Raw genomic sequence first — 19,117 nt, 5'->3', positions numbered from 1 at the left:
AACTTACTTCCTCTTGACTTTAATTTGCAAATTCTTCTTCCCTTAGATTCCTGGAAAGGAAAGCCTTTAACACTTCAAAGACTATCTTCAAAATTCTTTTTCCCTCTTACACAAGATTGGAAGGTGGATACCTAAAGTTGGTAGAACCAATTTCACAATGCAGAAGAATGTTTTCCATATAGTCCATTACTTTAAGATCTGAAAAATGTTTGATGCCTATTGTTCTCAGACTTTAAGGCTCAGCCTAAGGCAGAGTAATTCCATTTTAGAATTTTGTTAGAAATATTGAATATTGCAACTCAAATTAAAATTGGTTGCCTCATGCCCAGACATGGCACTATTCTTTTTTTCTTTTTTTCTGCTGCAAGAACAATTAGATTAATTTTACTGAGAAAAAAAAAAAGAATTAACAATTGTGTTCCTAGTCAAATACTGTCTATTTTTTTTCCAGATTTACTGAGATATAATTGACATACATCACTATGTAAACTCAAGGTATACAGCATGATGGCTTGACTTATATATACTGTGAAATGACTGTAACTAGGTTTAGTCAACATCCATCATCTCATGTAGATACAAAAAAGAAAAAAATTCTTGTGATGAGAACACACACAAAAAAAGATTTTAAAAAGATTTTTAAAAAAAGATTTTATTTATTTATTTGACAGAGAGAGAAAGAGCAGGCACAAAGAGGGGTTGCTGCAGAGAGAGCAGAGAGCCTGACATGGGGCTTGATCCCTGAGATAATGACCTGAGCCAAAGGCACATGCTCAACCTCAAAGGACTAATCCACTTGGACATCCCTGGGATCTACTCTCTTAACAACTTACCTGTGTACTGTGTAAATAACACAGCAGTGTTAGCTATAGGCATCATGTTGTACATTACATCCCTAGTACTTGTTATGACTGGAAGTAAGTTTATACCCATTAAACACTTTCCTCCAATTCCCCCTCTCCCAGTGCTGCCCCCACCCCCCCAATCTGTTTTCATTTTCTGAGTTTGGTGTTTGGGTCTTTGGTTTTTATTTTGTTGTTGTTAAGATTCCACATGTAAGTGAGATCATGGTTATTTGTCTTTCTCTGACTTATTGCACTTAGTATAACTCCTTCAAGGTCCATCCATGATGTCTCAAATGGTAGGATTTCCTCCCACCTCCAATGGCTGAATAAGATTCCATTGTGTGTGGTTATATATACCACAACTTCTTTATCAATTCATCTACTGAGGTACACTTAGATATTTCCATGTTTTGGCTTGTGTAAACAGTGCTGCTGTGAACATGGGGGTGCAGTTACCTTTCACATTCATATTTTTGTTTCCTTTGGATATATTCCCAGAAGTGGAATTACTGGATCATATGGTAGTTCTATTTTTAATTTTTTGACGAATCTCTGTACTGTTTTCTGTAGTGGCTGCATGTTTGCACACCAACCAACAGGACACAATTTTCCTTTTTTCCACATCGACATCAGCATTTATCAACTTTTTTTTTTTTTTTTTTTTTGAGAGAGAAAGAGAGAGAGCATGAGTGGGGAAGGGCAGGGGGAGAATAGATAATCTTTTTTAAGATTTTATTTATTTGAGAGAGAGAGAGTGTGTGTGGGAGCAGGGGGAGGGTAGAGAGAGAGAAAGGGGGAATCTCAGCAGGCTCCCTGCTGAGGAAGGAACCTAAAATAGGGCTTGATCCCATGACCCTGAAATCAAGAGTCTGAGGTTTAACTGACTGAGCCCCCTACACACTCCTTGTCATCTCTTGTCTCTTTGATGATGGCTATTGTAACAGTTATGAGATGATATTTCACTTTCATTTTAATTTGCATTTTCTGAATAACCAGTGATACTGATATTGAGCATCTTTTCATGTATCTGTTGGTCATTTATATATTTTCTTTGGAAAATGTTCGGGTCTTTTGCTCATTTTTAAATTGGATTAACATTTTTTGCTTTGAGTTGTATGAGTTTATATATATATATTATATATACATAGGATATATATCTATATATAGGATATATAGATAGAATATATATATAGGATGTATATTCTATATATATTATATATAATATAATATTAATCCCTTATCAGATATATGGTTTACAAATATTTTTTTTTCTCATTCTATAGGTTCTTTTCACTTTGTTGATGGTTTCTTTTGTTGTGAGGAAACTCTATTAGCTATTTGTAGCTAATAGAAACTCTATTAGCTATTTGTAGTCCCACTTGTTTTTGATTTTGTTATTTGTATATTAGATGTGATTTCCAATCATTACCAAGATCCATGTCAATGATTTTGTTTTCCTGTTTTCCTTAAGGAGTTTCATGGTTTTAGGTATTACTTGTAAGATTTTAATTTATTTCAAGTTAAATTTAATGAGCACTACTCTTTATTTAGAAGAAATGTAAGGCCAACACCTAGAAAAGGAAAAAAAGCATTAAATTGTAATTTAAAACTTTACAGTTTTGGTATCACTTAAAAATTCCAAACTTGGGGCAGCGCAGGGGGCTTAGTGGTTTAGCGCCGCCTTCAGCTCAGGGCTTGATCCTGGAGACCTGGGATCCAGTCCCACGTTAGGCTCCGCATGGAGCCTGCTTCTCTCTCTGCCTGTGTCTCTACCTCTCTCTCTGTGTCTCTCATGAATAAATAAAATCTTTAAAAAAAATTCCAAGCTTGGAATTACATTGCATTAATTGTGCTATCACATTATTACTATCATTGTTAACAGTTATGAAAGTAAAATTAGTTGATCAGTGAAATTATTTTTAGCTTTTACGAAAGAATGTTTGCATGGGAGACAGAATTAGAAGAGATGGATAAATGATTTTCTTCAATCACTGCAGTTTAAAGTTGTATGATCAATCTATAGATTTTTTTTTAAAGGCATAGAGGGGCATCTCTTTGATTAAGTAAGATTATTTTAAAAACCAATTCTCTACAAAAAGATTTAAAAGCTTTTTTTGTTTGTTTGTTTTCCATGATAGGCTATGCTATGACGGGATATTGGGAATTTCTCCTTGGGGTAGGCATGGTCATAGAGTCATTGTATTTGGTTATAGAAAATCTGTTCCTCAGTGTATTAATTCTTTTAAAGAATCAACCAATTAAAAAAAAGAATCAACCAATTTGCCAACCAACCAGTGCTTTGACAAGGAAAGGCATTAGTGTCTTTGCAAGTCTAATAGATGAGCATATTTTATGTTCTAAGCAATATCATGGTGGAGTTTATAGTTTAGTCATGGATGATAATAGCAAACCTGGCCAAATGACTGCCAGAGGTGGCAGAGATACTGGCAAGGGTAGGATAGCGGTTTAGGAACTTGAATTTTGATGTGACTATATATTAGAATTTGGGGAGGAGCAAAGAGTATCATCTGTGGAAAAGATTAAAGCTAAAGAGTGGAGGTGAAACTAGATCATGCATTCTTGTTAATGAATTTAGATCTTCTCCAAGGAACAACAGTCAGTTAAGAAACGTAGATTCGATAATAACCTTAGGTGTCCTGACTTCCTTTATAGATAAATCCCTCAAGGGCAGGGTCTGTTTTTTCCATGCTTTCAATGATATCAGCATTTTGTCTAGAATTGTGCACAAAATGGGTACTAAAAAGTATTTTCACTAATGATGATGAGGAAGATTTGTTTCAAGAACATTAGTTTTATGAGAGCACATAACTAAAAGCAGTCCCCTAGAAGCTACTGGATTTTTGGTTAAAAGAAAATGTAGTATATACATTAAAAAACATGGGTGTAATTTTCTCCATAAGACCTTGGGAAAGAATTAGGGTGGCATTAATGGAAAAAACACTTACTTTAACATTAGACAGGCCTAAGTTTTTATTTTCTATTTGCTATGTGACCTTGGGTCTCATCTTTCTTCATCCATGAAGTAAAGGTAATAATATTTTATTCTTAAAGTGGTTATGAATATCAGACAGCGAAATGCATGTAGTAAAGTACCTGATTCAATAAATAATAGTGAGATTCTGTATATACATAATATCTTAAGTACTTTGGTTTCACAACCTTAATAAAATGTTTTATGTTCATGGTGACATTTGTTTAAATAGTAGAAAAAATACATTTTTTGGCTGATTTGGAAGTGACACATACAACTCAAGTTGTAATTTTTTTTCAAAATTTAATTTTAGCTTGTTTTTCCCATGGTCAGTATTTTTTTTAGATTTTCCATTTTAATTAAATATTCAGAATAGATGATAAGTTTACAATTAACAGTTAAATACTTAGATACATCTAATGTACTATATTATAAAATTTTATTTTATTAATTGTGAAAACAGAGTGCATACTTAAGAAGGGTAATGGTGAAAAGATGTCAATTAGCCAATATATGTACAAGATCCACAAGCAGGACATTAAACAGAGTGCACTTACTTATGGATACCCTTCCCCACACACACAATCCCCCTGGACATAAATGAGCTCATCCGCTGACTCCCAGATGGGCTGGTACCCTGACCAGCCTCTGATGAAAGGGTAAGCTTTCGGCCACGTCAGCAGAGATGCTTCAGGACAAACAGTTCACACTCCTGGCTGTGAATCCACCCTAGGGAACAAGGTATGCAGACAATGACACAGCTGGATCCTGGCCCTAGACCCTCCAGCGGTGTCCATACTGAGCATTGCAGCACTTGTAGAAGGTGATCATTGACTCGTCTGCAGAGCGGGTCTGAAGCTACATGAAATAGTCACGAGGATGTTCACATTTAGGTCATGACTGTGTGGTAGAGTCAACATTCTCCCAGACAGCTGCTCCACCAAGCACATCATCCAGTTCTTTGAGCTTTGATTACTTCTGATTGCTTACCTTGTGGGTGATGTTGTGCACGTAGGGGCAGGCAAAACAGTGGCAGTGCTGTCCCTCCTCCATGATCAACCCATTCCTGCAGCCAGTCAGTAAGTATTAAAGTATTAAATAAAGCTCATGTGCCAGTCATCTGTGGGAGAAAAGACAATAAAGTCTACCACTAGTAGGCAGGTGAGAAGGAGGAAAGTTACATGGGACATGGCTGTTTATGTTCTGAAGAAAATCTCTTAGTCACTGAGGGAACTCATTGATGTGAGATGACTAAACATAGGGTTTCTCTGGAAATGTTCACAGCAAAGTGTCTAAATTTTGTTTTGAGAACATTGAGTTGAGAAAATTTTAAAGCAGTTTCTGCAATTAACAAAATTTATATGCTAATAGTTTAACATTAGCAGTGAAAATTAAAGGTAGAAAACAGATTACTTGCTTATTTCTTCCAGGATCAAAACAACTATTAAATACAGTCTTATGTTCCGGGAAAAAAAGAGAGAAATTCCTAATTGCTCTACCCCCTATTCTTTTTTTTTAAGATTTTATTTATTCATGACAAATGAGAGAGAGAGAGAGAGAGAGAGAGAGAGAGAGAGGCAGAGACACAGGCAGAGGAAGAAGCAGGCTCCATGCAGGGAGCCTCACATGGGACTCGATCCCAGGTCTCCAGGATCATACCCCAGGCTGAAGGCAGTGCTAAACCGCTGGGCCACTGGGGCTGCCCTCTACCCCCTATTCTAAACAAAAGTTTTGAAAAAAATATTTTTCAAGAAATAAATGCGCAAGCAGGATTCATTTATCATGTGGCTCAGTGACTGCCCAAGAGATTCTGTTATCATCATTAGGAATTGCCCTTCCATGGTTTCTCTCTCTCTTACAGTATCGGGATTGCAGATGAAAGACAGGAAGGTAATACAGGAGCAAGGATGGGTTGTGACAGAAATAATGGGAACGGCAGCAAATGCATCCTACAGCAAAATACATGTCCCTGTTTTTCATTTCCCATTCTTGGATGTCTGCTCAGGATGATCACCTCAGACAAGGAAGTCTTACCTAACACCCTGTGGTGGATAATTGTGTCAGACAAAAAGATACATTGGAGTCCTGATCCCCCAACGAGAGAAAGATTTGGGGGCACAGAGACACAGGGAAGAAGCCCATATGACACTGGAAGCAGAGTTTGGAGTGAGACAGCTCCCAGCCAAGGAATCCCAGGGATTGCTGCAGCTACCAACAGTCAGGGAGAGGCAGTGAAAAAGTTTTCCTTAAAACCTTCAAAGGTCCTGGCAACGCCTTGGTTTTTGAATTCTGGCTTCTAGAACTGAGAGAATAGATTTCTGTTGTTTCAAGCCACCCAATTTGTAGTTACCAGGGCAGCTTGAGGGAATTAATACAGCCCAGAGCAGGTCTATTCCCCTGTGATCAGCCTCCTGGAGCTTCTAGTCCTCTTCTTCAAAGCCCTTTCAAAATCAAAGTGAATGAAATTTTTTTAAGCAGAACATTCTGAGGGAAGAGCCATGAATATTTTGTTTACCCTGTCACCTCAGCATTACTATATAGCTTGGAATAAGTAGGTATTCAATAACTTTTTTAAATGCAGAAATAACTTGATCTGCTGTGTTATCTCTTAGATGCATACATGTCATAACCTCATATAATTCTGAAATCAGGTTGTCAGTTTCTATGTCAGTTAAAACTCTTTTAGTTACGTGCAATGGAAAATGAAATTCAAACAGCTAAAACAAACAAATGAACAAAAGAGTTATACACTGGCTTTATCTTCAAAGGCCAGTGGTACAGCTAGTTCTGGGTGAGGACTGGTCCCACCACCTGTTTAAACAATTATCACCAAGATCTGGCTTCTCTTTTGTCTCTCTGCTTCCACTTGGGTTAGCTTTATTCTCAGGCTCTATATGGTGCCTCTCCTTCTGTTTACAAAATACTTAAGGTAAAACATATCATCTAAAAAGAGATCAATTATTGTAGTTTGTGCACATGAGACTTGTTCTCTATATTTCCATTCTTGAACCAATTGCAGAACTTAATTCAAAGGTTGGACATAGGCACCATTCCCATCTCAGCCATATGGCTAAAGATTTGGAAGGAATAAAGTCTCCAAGGAAAATCAGAGTATTATTGACAAAGAATAGAAGGTATGGATGCCAGGGTGGCAACCGACTTCTTTTTTTTTTTTTTAACAATTTGCATACATTTTATTTTTTTTAAAGATTTTATTTATTTATTCATGAGAGACGGGGCGGGGGGGTGGGCAGAGAGGCAGAGACACAGGCAGAGGGAGAAGCAGGCTCCATGCAGGGAGCCTGATGTGGGACTTGATCCCGGGTCTCCAGGATCAGGCCCTCGGCCGAAGGTGGCGCTAAACCGCTGGGCCACCCAGGCTGCCCCAACCGACAGCTGAGTGTGACATTGACCACAGTAAAATCTCCTAAGATTGAAAATATTTAGCTTTAATGATGAGAAATTTTGTATAACAGAATTAACTAGGGGATTATCAGAGTTGGCTTTAAAATGAATGGAAATATGTCAACAAATGAATGTGGAGTCAGTATTGTAGGCTTTGTTTTATAATGCTTACTCAAACTATCTCGTTACTACTATATTTCACATATTATATGAAGAGTATGATAACATGATTTGTATTCCTAATATTTATGTGTCTCTCCTAGACTATCTAGCATGAAATCATTAATCTAGTAGGAGATAAATTATTAATGATTATAGTCACTGTCATCATAGAATTCAGTCTCAAATTTTACTAGATATTTTTCAAATGAGTCATAAACATAATTTTGTCACCAAAATTGAACTTTAAAAAATAACTGACATTAAAGTGATGTAAATATATTGATAAAACTAAGAAGTAAAACATTGTCTACATTTTCTGTATATACACATGACATGCACTATGATGTTTTAGTAAGAAATTTAGTAAGAAATTTTTTTTAAAGATTTTATTTATTTATTCATGAGAGACACAGAGAGAGAGGCAGAGACATAGGCAGAGGGAAAAGCAGGCTCCCTGCAGGGAGCCCAATTTGGGACTCAATCCCGGACCCCGGGATCACGCCCTGCGCCAAAGGCAGATGCTCAACCGCTGAGCCACCCAAGCATCCCAGTAAGAAGTTTATTTGACCCAGATCTGAACCTTTGAAATTTTTAGTTTGTATAAAGATTGAAGTAGACTATTATTTCTATCCATTACAGCCATCATTATGCAAAAGTATAATGAGAGCATCTACCTTTCATTGACTACTTACACATATATACAAAATACAAATGCAAAAAAACATAGCTTTAATGTCAGTGATGCACAGGATGCTGTAATATAGAAAAACATGCATTGATTTATGCTTTATATTGTTGCTTTTTTATGTCTGTTAAAAAGCAAGCAGGATGGATCTATATGCATTTGCAGCACCTTCTAGAAAGGTGTTTATGTGACAGCTTGAGCATTCTGTCTCTAGAGAAGGTTTCTCTATTGTGACACACTGCTAGACTTCCCTTTAACCTGAGAGAAATAGTTTTCAAGAATGTCCAATGATCTACTATTTTATGTGCACTGAATAGATTTTTCCAATTCACTTCCTAAATGTCTGATTTATCAAAAAAGATTTGCCTTGGCTAGTGGGAAAAAGTATTGATGTGTGTTGTAATTTAAATTAATAAACCAGCATTCTGGTTTTCTGAACAGTGCCCTGTGAGTTTGACAAATTTAAATCTTATCCATTTGGGAAGAACTGATGAAACTGCGTTCCTGGAACAGTCCAGGTGAGTCCAAACATGGTACCATGGTAGCTGCTCCATGGTGTGTCTCATCTGAGAGAGATTGCCTGAATATCTTGCTGCCTCTTTCTTTAGTAGCATGTACTGGGATAATTGATGTAAGGAAGGGTAACGGGATTGGGGGGAGTGGCAAGTGCCACTTTATAAGGAAAACCAAAGAAGGAAATATATTTTATAAACAAGTGTAGGCAATGTTCAGGATTCCTGGTCAAGACATTTCATTGGAATGAGATGAATAAAACAGTATAAAACTATATAACATATTGACCAGGGTCTTTATTTGTGATAGCTCTTTACCTGCAGGGTGTATATGTAATTAATTTTGAGTCTAAACTCAAGATACTGTGTTAATTTGACAGAAATAAAATTTATTTATGTGACAAGAGGAAAATAGCAAGGTTTCTCAGGAGATTTTTTTTTTACTTTCTACTCAATGTGTATTTTAAATTAGGTAGAAAGAAACAAATAGAATAAAAAAGTTTTTTTTTAAATAAATAAGTAATAGTATTTTTAAGAGTTTGGACGATTGTTTCTGAACATTTGATTCATTTAAGCGTTCATGGTAAAATTTCATGAGCAAAGTCACATACAAGCAAACAGAAATGTGAATTTCTACTACTCTTATTTTAACTGTTAAGGCAGCATGTAGTGAATATACCACATGATAGTTTTATTCTTACTACTCATTCATCCAAGTATTCAACAGTTATGTACCAGAATACAAGGATGAGCAAGACAGTCAAGTCTGTTTGCATAGAGCTTATAATCTAATAGAGAAGCCAAGCAATTATGTAACTGATCACTATAATATGAAGGCTCACCATGTATCATGTGGACTTTCCACTAGTTCTGTTAATTAAAGCAGCAGTTGTCAACTAATTTTCTGCTGTCAGCCTCCAACAGATGATATTTCCAGTGAGACACCACTTATTTGGACAATAGTCAAGGTTATGTTCAATTATCATAAAGGCTACTAGCTCCATTCTTTTTCTTCACATCGGAAAAGTATATTGGAATCTAAGTCAATGGGAATAATACAGTATAGAAAATTCAGTTAACTTGGATTTAAATAAAAATAGTTTCAAAGAAATACTTAAATTGACTTTGCTCTGGACTTCAAAATGAATCATGCACACTATTATCTTAGAACCACTTAAATACTGATTATCTAACTACCATACGTGTTCATTGTTTGATACTTCGAAGAATTGCTTTAGTGGAATGCCTGGGTGGCTCAGCCATTGAGCATCTGTCTTCAGGGCATGAAGCATCAAGCTCAGGGCATGATCCCATCTGGGAATTGAGTCCCGCATCAAGCCCCCTGCGAGCAGCCTGTTTCTCCTTCTGCCTTGTCTGCCTTTCTCTCTGTGTCTCTCATGAATAAATAAAATCTTTAAAAAAAAAAAAGAATTGCTTTTGAAATACACTGATTTAAGGGAAAATATTTATAGTAAGGATGGCAGAAGAAGGAATAATATTTTATTTAGTTGAAACACAATGTTACATTAGTTTAAGACATACATAGTGATTCGGTAAGTCTATACATACCTGGGCAGCCCCGGTGGCGCAGTGGTTTAGCGTTGCGTTATGGGGTGTGATCCTGGAGACCTGGGATCGAGTCCCACATCGGGCTCCCTGCATGGAGCCTGCTTCTCCCTCTGCCTGTGTCTCTGTGTCTCTCATGAATAAATAAATAAAATCTTTTTTTAAAAAAAGTCAATACATAATTTTGTGCTTACCACAGTTTAGCAACCACGTGTCACCATATGAAGCTATTACTATACCATTGACTATATTCCCTATGCTGTACCTTTCATCCTTGGGACATAATCATTCCATAACTGGAAGCCTGAATCTCCTACTCCCCCTCATCCATTTGTTCACCCTCCAACCCCTACCTCTCTGGCAACCATCAGTATGTTCTATGTATTTATGCGTCTGTTTCTGCTTTCTTTGTTCATTTTTTTTAAAAGATTTTATTTATTTATTCATGAGAGACAGAGAGAGAGAGAGAGGCAGAGACACAGGCAGAGGGAGAAACAGGCTCCACGCAGGGAGCCCAACATGGGACTCAATCCCGGGTCTCCAGGATCATGCCCTGGGCTGAAGGTGGCGCTAAACTGCTGAGCCCCCCGGCTGCCTTATTTTGTTTTTTAGATTCCACATGTAAGTGAAATCACATGGTATTTGTCTTTCTCTGTCTGATTTTTCTCACTTAGCATAATACCCTCTAGATCCATCTATGTTGTCACAAATGTCAATATCTCAGTCTTTTATATATCTATATCTATATCTATCTATATCTATATATCTCACATCTTCCTTATTCATTCATCTATCAGTGGACACTTAGGATGCTTCTATATCTTGAGCATTGTAAATAATGCTGCAATAAACATAGTGGTGTATGTATCTTTTTTAATTAGTGTTTTCATTTTCTTTGGGCAAATACCCAGTAGTGAATAACATCTTTTATATACAAAGAATTCATGTAAGTTGACAAGAAACTCCCCAAAGAAAATGGACAAATGGCATAGATTATGTATAGATTAATAAATCCAATGACTAATAAATGCATAAATAAATAGCAAGCTCCAATTCCAACTGAAATATACAAATAAAAACTACATACAGATATAATTTTTCACATATCAAATGAGGACAGATTATAAAGAAAAATAATACCAGTTACTGGTGTTCTTGTAGTTGAATATGGATTTTCATAGACTTTTGGTGATCATACAAATTGGTACAACCTTTTTTTGGTTCATTGCTTTTATGAATATTTAATTGTAAGAAAAATTAATAGAAAAATAACTTTGGCTTCATGGACTGAACTGAAAGGATGAGATTTAAAAAGAAAGAAATAGGGCAGCCCCAGTGGTGAAGTGGTTTAGTGCCGCCTGCAGCCCAGGGTGTGATCCTGGAGACTAGGGATCGAGTTCCACATTGGCTCCTTACATGGAGCCTGCTTCTCCCTCTGCCTGTGTCTCTGCCTCTCTCTCTCTCTCTCTCTCTCTCTGTGTCTCTCATGAATAAATAAATAAAATCTTAAAAATAAAATAAGAAAGAAATATTGCAGATATATTTGAAAGTCTATCTCTTCTGATCTAAAATTACTTGCCATCCTTCCTTTCTAGAAGTGACTACCATTCTCAAGTGAGTGTAATGTTCTTACCATTGTGCTTATTTATTTTTACTATATATACACATATTGGCCAACAAATATATACCATTTAAAGTAGTTTCAAACATTACCTAAATTATATTTATTATATATATATTATATATTATTATTATGTAATCCACATTTTTCCTGTCAATGATATGTCTTGAGGTTTATCCATGCAGGCACCTGTAGATATATTTCATTTATGTTAAAGTTGATATATTATTGAATTGAATTGTATAAATATTCTAATTTATAACTTTGTCTAAATGAATCTACATGTAATATTTATCTACTTCCGTTCACCTATCAGTAGACATTTGTGTAGTTCCCAAGTTTTTTGTATCCCAAATAATGCTGGATTTAATACTCACATACGTATCTCCTCTTGTATAGATTTGCAAAAATGAAGTCTTGGGCTGTGTTAGCAGATTACAAAGAAAATTTAATAGAAGATGATGAACTTAACCTATAGTTTTGATATTAGAAGTTTATACTTCTACTGGTTAGGTACCTTATGGAGCAGGCTTTTTGGTTTTAGTCCTTTGATTTTGAGAAAGAGCATGCTTTATTGGGAAGAGGGCATTGGATGAGAGTAACAGATGAAGGCAGTCCGGGGGGATCCTACACTTCATGTGGACAAAAATAGATAAGATGTGTTGCTAATGACAACAAACTGAAACATGGATTCTTCTGGGCAACTGCTCCAATTGAATCCCAACCATTTCCTTGGAGGCAACTGTGGTTTGGAAGAGATAAACCTTTCAAGGGTGCTTTTTTGTTTCTTATAAATAACATTTTCTTCAGATTTTTTAAAAATCTTCATTCGTTGCTCTCATTCTATGTTTTCTCAGGGCCATCAGGCCAGCTTCTGCACAGATTGCCTTGATGTTGGCACCAGAGAGGTAGGTCATCTGTAGCCACAATCAAGTTGCCCCTGGTTACGTCACCAACCAGTGTTATCCTGCTTGTATGAATCTGACAGTGGAACTTGATCTTTTCAGGAACCAGGCAGCTCTTTGTAATAGTACTTCTATGGGAAAGAATATTTGAAATTTTAAACCAGACAAAAGTAAGGGACAAGGATAATGTGCTTTTAAGTTGAGAACTGCTTATCTTTTTAATTTCTTACTCTAGAAATTAGTAATAATATAATAACAGGGACTAACCTTTAGACAAAATGTTAACATGTGGTACATTCATCTCTAAAAACATGTACTCAGCAAAGGTAAGTGCAAAGGGAAACCCATTTCCTGGTATGTAAGAAAATCAAAGAAAGAATATGGGAGCTATTTTTCACTGCAGCCTATAATCATCGTTCCAATTTCTGAGGACCAAGGGTAAACTAAAAATGTGGGATAATGGAGATTCATTATCATGCCTTGAAGGAAAGAAATTACTCTCCCATAAATTCTGGGTAATCTGTCTCTTTCAAGCTATCTAGTAATGAATTTCTATTTGTTTACAGATTGGGTAGGAACACTTTTTTCACAAGTGGCCAGGGCAACTTGCCGTCTTTTATTTGACTTCATTTATTGGAAACTTCTAAGGATCTGGAATTTTTATTTCTGTTTAGCCTGAAAGCAGACAGGTAAATATTGTATTTTATGTTATATTTAGACTGAGAGAGAATAACATTTTTAATGGCTAATTTCATTTTGTCACAAATATACGATTTCTGCCTATGTCAAGAAAGACCTAATTGGAATTGCCAGTTGATGGTAAAAATCTAAACTATGGAATTCAAAGTGATCTAATAACGAAAAAAATTTAACACTTATTACCAGACTATTCTTGTTAAAAATTCTCATATACTAGAGGGAAAGATTTTTCATGCTCATATTTTCCTAAACAGAGAGATGGTAAATTATTAGTTCTCTGTGATTTATTGATTCTTCATAAAAGATATATACTGCCTGTGGGAGCTTTTAGGAGGCAATTAAGTTCATCAATTCTTATAATACACAATTAAGAAACTCCTGACTCAAATTAGAGTTAGTAGCTATAGTAACTTAAAAAAATCCAATAACTAGGTTCATTATTAGTTTCTAATTAATGGTCTAACACTTAAACCAACTTTTCAGAGCTGTTTATGATTGCATTCTGCAAGATTCGTTTAAAATGAACAGATAAAAGCCTGACTAATTCTCTTTAAAATATGGAAGTTGGACAAGTAAATGAAACTTTTTGAAGATTACCGAGGATTGGAATAAAAACTTACAGAATAAAATCAAAGGATTTAAGTAAAACTGTTACCTTTTTTTTTTTTTTTTGCGTTTGTTACTCTGAGTAATCAAGAAATTTATTCCTGACTGCACACATTTTTCTGCTGAATTGTATTATACTTTTAGATAACAAAGAAGCAATGAAATAAAGAATACTGTGTAAATAAGATTAAGCTGTTCTCTAACTATGCTGTTTAGATTTATTCATAAGTACCAAGATATTATGGGCTCCTGAGTAAAAGCATAGAATGGGAGGGCATGTACATGAATAGAAGTGTTGCTTAGCACCACAAACTTCCTTGAGGCCTTCAAACTCTTCCTCCCCATGGGCTATAAATAAAAAAAAAATTTTTTGATAAGTGTTAAAACTACATGAAAACAGCTATGTAAGTTGTCAAATATAAATCACGGTCTTGTTCTGTAGTAATGTAAAAGATCAGAAATATTCTATTAAGTCAGAAAATAAAATCACTGAAAAGAAAGATACAAGTGCCTTTTTCTGGAAAGAACCCTTCCTGCCACACAGTCAAGCAAGAACGAGTGCCCAATTCCCTAAAATTTTAATCACCTATGTCTACATATTTCACAATTTATTTCAGAATTTATATCAATGCAATGATTTATCTACAATAATTGAAATGTCAAAAAATGTATGTACTGTGATTTGATGCTCTGAAGAAATTGCTGTCTTTATATCTGCATCTATTGGCTATTTATTCCTATTAGTCTCTCTCTTGAGTTGTGGTAGAGGGTAATGGTTAAGAAGATAAATTCTGAGTTATGGTTTGAATCTGAGCCCCACATTGACTAGCTGTGTAACCTAGTGCAAGTTCTTTATCCGTTCTGTACTTCAGTTTCCTCCTGTGTAGAATGGGGATAATGTACTTTTTACCTAGCTTCTTTCCTGGGGATTAACTATATTAATACAGTTGACCCTTGAACAATAAGGATTTGAACTGCAAGGCTCTACTTGTACGCAGATTTTTTTATAGCATGGTACTGTGAATGTATTTTCTCTTCCTTATGATTTTCTTTTTAAAAAGATATTATTTATGTATTTGACAGAGAGAGAGCACATGCTCTAGGGGCATGGGGAGTAGAGTGCTGGGGTCAGGGGTGGTGGAAGGGGGAGGGACAGAAGGAGAGGAAGAAGCAGGCTCCATGCTGAGCAGGGAGCCTGAGGCTAGGTGAGGCTGATCCCAGAACCCTGGGACCAGAGCCAAAGATAGATGCTTAACTGACTGAACCACCCCAGGCACTGCACCTTATGATTTTCTTAATTACATTTTTTCTCTAGCTTACTTCATCATAAGAATACAGTATATAATACATTTAATATGCAAAATATATGTCAATTGATTGCTTATGTTATCAATAAGGTTTCTGGTCAACAGTAGGCTATTAATAGTTGAATTTGGGGGGCATCAAAAGTTATAGATGAATTTTCGACTATGAGTGGGGGTATTGGTTCCCCTGACACCCACATTGTTCAAGAGTCTACTGTGAATGGAAAATGCTTAAAAAGTGTCTGACACATGGCAAACACTCATAAGGTATTTGCTATTGTCATCTCTGTGTTTAAATACGGTATATAAAGTTTTTAAAAAGATTTTATTTATTTATTCATGAGAGACACAGAGAGGGAGAGAGAGAGAGGCAGAAGGAGAGGGAGAAGCAGGCTCCATGCAGGGAGCCCAACATGGGACCCGATCCCGGGTTTCCAGGATCATGCCCTGGGCTGAAGTCAGCGCTAAAAAAAAAACCCCGCTGAGCCACCTGGGCTGCCTATAAGTTTTATTTTTAAAAAGACTAGCTTCTTCAAGAAAGAAACAGAGTGTTAGCAAAAGGTAGAGAGATGAGTGAGGTAAGGAAAAGATCTTTGATTGTGAGAAACACAGGTGGCCATGACAAAGGGGACTGGCTCAGGAATGAGTCAGTGTGGATCACCAGGGCAAACTCAACTGATCTAGACATTGATGTCTTACAGAAGTCTGGGTTTGCTTTAGGAATGGGGAGATAATTGGCAAAATTCAGATTTTAAGACTGTCCTTAAAATCTGGTCTGCCTCTCCATGAATTACACTGAGTAGGTCCTCCTGTAAGGAAGCTCTCAGTTTTCCATGGCTTTATCAACTTTGGTCCAATACTCAGATTTAATATTGGGAGGCTCAAATGTGTCTTACATGTCTTATCCACAGATGTAAAACATATGCTCCATATTAGTCCTACCAAACTAAAAGAAATGTGTTTATTTTCCACCTGCTTTCTTCTTTTTCTTCTTACATAGCTGTTTCAGAATCTGGGAGCTAAGTAAAGGGATGAGATTTACTGAGCCCTCTAAGACCCTGAGTCTGTTCTCCTATTTTTGTTCACAAAAACATTAAAAGAACAAGACAGCATCATTCTAGATGGAGGTTTTTTCACAAGAAATTTGCAAACATTGCATGGTATTCATTTTATTGTTAGAGGCACCAGGAGTTTACTATTCTTAAGGATAACAGACAGAAGTCACACTTTATCAATCCTAATGGTTCCCCAAGGGACAGATGTATGCCATTATTTATAAGAGTTAGAATTTCATACAATATAAAGGGAAATATGAACCTAATATTTATTTGAAGTAATTACCTACCCAGATTGAATAAATTCATTCTTTAAGCACACACATGGACAAGTATTTCACGCGTGGGAAAGCCAACAAAGAAACTGTGCACTCACATCAAGGAGATGACGGTAAAAAGAACATTCTCGGGGCTCAGACCTGGAAAGGATAGGTACAACTTTTCTTGAAGAACTCAGTATTTATTCTTCTAATACATGCTGAGAAGAATAGATAAGGTTGTTTAACACTAGTCGAGAATAGGCTGCTAACAAATGGAAGACAAATTTGTATGTCTAAACTCAAGACATCTCAAGGTGAAAGATTTAAAAGTAGCAACATTTTATATATGTAAGTCTAAAAACAATTTGATTTACCATCTTGACGATTTAAGTAATTATTTTTTTGGTTTTACCTTTTTCTTATCATACATAGTTGTGAATAGAAATTGGTATATTCTATGGGTATGTGCTTCTGTGATTAAATTATTTATTTTTATGGGAAATTAAACCCAAAAGAGTGAATGATGTATTATATTCTTGCCCACCTCAGTAATCAAGCCTGATCTACTAAGGCCTATACTTATTAAAAAAATTTTTTTAAAGATTTTATTTATTTATTTATTCATGAAAGACACAGAGAGAGAGGCAGAGACACAGGCGGAGGGAGAAGCAGGCTCCATGCAGGGAACCCGATGTGGGACTCGATCCCAGGACTCCAGGATCACACACCGGGCCAAAGTCAGGCACTAAACCACTGAGCCACCCAGGGATTCCCTTCAAATTTTTTAAAAAATATTTTATTTACTTATTCATAGAGACACACAGAGAGAGACAGACACACAGGCAGAAGGAGAAGCAGGCTCCATGCAGGGAGCCCAATGTGGGACTCAGTCCCCGGGTCACCAGGATCACACCCTGGGCTGCAGGTGGCGCTAAACCGCCGCACCACCAGGGCTGCCCTAAGGCCTATACTTATTGATGTTTTTTATGTGCAAGATACTGGTTTAAACACTTTCTTTACCTCATTTAAACCTCACAGTAATCCTTCTAGATGGTTACCAATATCAACCCCATTTTACATATGACAAAATTTATTTTTAGAGAGGTTAACAGACTTGCAAAGGCCACATTGTTTTTCTACTGTGCAGACCTGAAGTATGATTAAGCACCGCTGTATACTCTCTGAGATAGGCCTAACTACTGTATCAGAAATGGGTTAGCAGTTGTCTAGGGAGGCATATTGCTTATAATGCTGATAAAAGGAAACGAGAAGTTATGCCAGTAATAGATTCTGGATATACCTCATAGAAAAAAATTCTAAGAATGAAAAGTATTAACATTAACAAAATAAAGCAAGGCCTAATGAGGTAATACATTATGGCATGAAAACAATTCATTTTTTTAAAAGATTTTATTTATTTATTCGTGAAAGGCACAGAGAGAGGCAGAGACATAGGCAGAAGGAGAAGCAGGCTCCATGCAGGGAGCCCGAAATGGGACTCAATCCTGGGACTCTAGGATCATGCCCTGGGCCGAAGGCAGGTGCTTAACCACTAGGCCACCCAGGCATCCCATGAAAACAATTCAATGCAAAGTCAGTGACATGATATGTTACGGCTTATGATTTGGTTTTTTTCTTCACAAGTGGAAAGCCATACCATATCATGGAAAGCAGGACTTACAGAATGGCAGAGTGATGAGCTTGGCAGACTCCCTCCCTGCCCCACAAGGCAACCATTTAACTAGATACAATTATTAAAGACAACAATCATTTAAAGTCTCTGGAAATTATCCTAAGGACATCCAGTAAATGGACAATCATTCAAGAAAATCTACTACAGCACTGTGAAGAACAGTGAGAGTCTGTGGCATTTAAGCCATAACCTGTTCTTCTGCCTCTGTCTCCATCTTCATGGAAGATCTTTTCTCTGGGTGCTCTCCTATGGGAAAATGAAGTCAAAGTGTTAAAGGCTAACAATACATAGAAAATCTTGAAAGTGGTAGGAGAAAAACAACTCATCGTGTTTAAGGAAACTCATAAGATCAACAGCTGTTTCCTTATCAGAAACAATAAAGGTCAGAAGGAAATCAGGTGACATTCGAAGCACCGAAAGTAAAAAATACATCTATCACCAAAAACCTTATACTCACAATAGCTATTTTTAAAAAATGAAGGGTATTGAATTTGTTTTCTTAAACAAGAAAATAACATGTTAGAACACTATTAATAAAAAAGGACCATAATTACACTGAGTTTTATTGGTAATGGTTCAGACAAAATAGGAAAAAAATAAAATCTATTGAGCATTCAGGTGTTTAATTAACACAACTACTATTGCGAATATTTGCAAATATCAGAATATTTGAATTTTGTAATTTTGAGTTCAGTGTTTGACATCTTTAAGCATTAGGGTATCTGGGTATAAATAAAATCATATCCCCTTAAGTAGAGATAGAATGACTAATTGGTACATCTAATAGGACACAATACTTTTTGTAAA

At 36.2% G+C, this 19,117-nt stretch overlaps 1 long non-coding RNA gene across 1 annotated transcript; it reads left to right on the top strand.

Moving 5' to 3' along the window:
• Positions 1–7,155: 7,155 nt before the first annotated feature.
• Positions 7,156–14,450, top strand: LOC112918814 (uncharacterized). The gene is made up of 3 exons (XR_003234762.2): positions 7,156–8,607; positions 12,646–12,696; positions 13,260–14,450. It is a non-coding gene; the product is annotated as an uncharacterized lncRNA (long non-coding RNA).
• Positions 14,451–19,117: the final 4,667 nt, after the last annotated feature.

The sequence above is a fragment of the Vulpes vulpes genome, chromosome 13 (assembly GCF_048418805.1).
Source record: "Vulpes vulpes isolate BD-2025 chromosome 13, VulVul3, whole genome shotgun sequence".
NCBI classification, from domain to species: Eukaryota; Metazoa; Chordata; class Mammalia; order Carnivora; family Canidae; genus Vulpes; species Vulpes vulpes.
Note: the sequence above shows the minus strand (reverse complement) of the source record. Positions and strands in the feature narration are given on the sequence as shown.